Source organism: Aphanomyces invadans (assembly GCF_000520115.1).
Source record: "Aphanomyces invadans strain NJM9701 unplaced genomic scaffold supercont1.65, whole genome shotgun sequence".
In the NCBI taxonomy this organism is placed as follows: domain Eukaryota; phylum Oomycota; class Saprolegniomycetes; order Saprolegniales; family Verrucalvaceae; genus Aphanomyces; species Aphanomyces invadans.
Window position 1 is genome coordinate 137,751 of NW_008580210.1, and position 749 is coordinate 138,499.

Below are 749 nucleotides of genomic sequence, written 5' to 3' on the forward strand. Positions count from 1 at the left end.
CCACTCAATGTATCAATTTCCTTCGCCTCTCAAGACTTATGACCTCTTGAATTGGTAGCTTGACAGTTCAGAAGTGTCCTTCAACCTGCTTCTGGTGATGTAGAATATTATTACCTCTTGAACTCCATTAAATTTTGTAAAACTACTTGTGATAGGCTGATTTCTCTGTCGAACATCGAAGTGTCATGACCAATCAGATTTCAGAATTGCCGATCCAAGTCGAAGACAAGGTGGGCGTTGCATTCCGTCCGTCCCAGTATCACAATCTGTGCATCAATTGTTACATCGAAATTACGATACTATGCCTATTGAGAAGAACAAAAGAGCCAGTTCTGCCTACAAAGTAGAATTCAAAATTTTGGAGTCACTATATATTGCTTTATAAAAATACAGTAGACCTCAAGTTGTGTTGCGAGGTATATACAGTACAGCGTACATTCTACGGTTAAACGAGAGCAATCATTTGATATGCATTGTTTTCCACTGAAAGATCTACCTATAACGCAAAAAGTCAATCTACCGGTTGTTCCTCGTCCTCACAGAGAGAAGTCAATGGCTATTGCAAAAGCGTGCTCCATACCAAACTAGCTAAGGAATACACTATAAAGTACTCATTTCGAAATCAACTCATTCTCACCCTCAATAACTGACCGAAGCCCAAAATGGCCCGTGAAACGAACTCGGAACTCCAGCAACGCAACGAATTGCACCTAGTTCGCCAGGCCACAATGGCCGTTGCGAGCTGCACT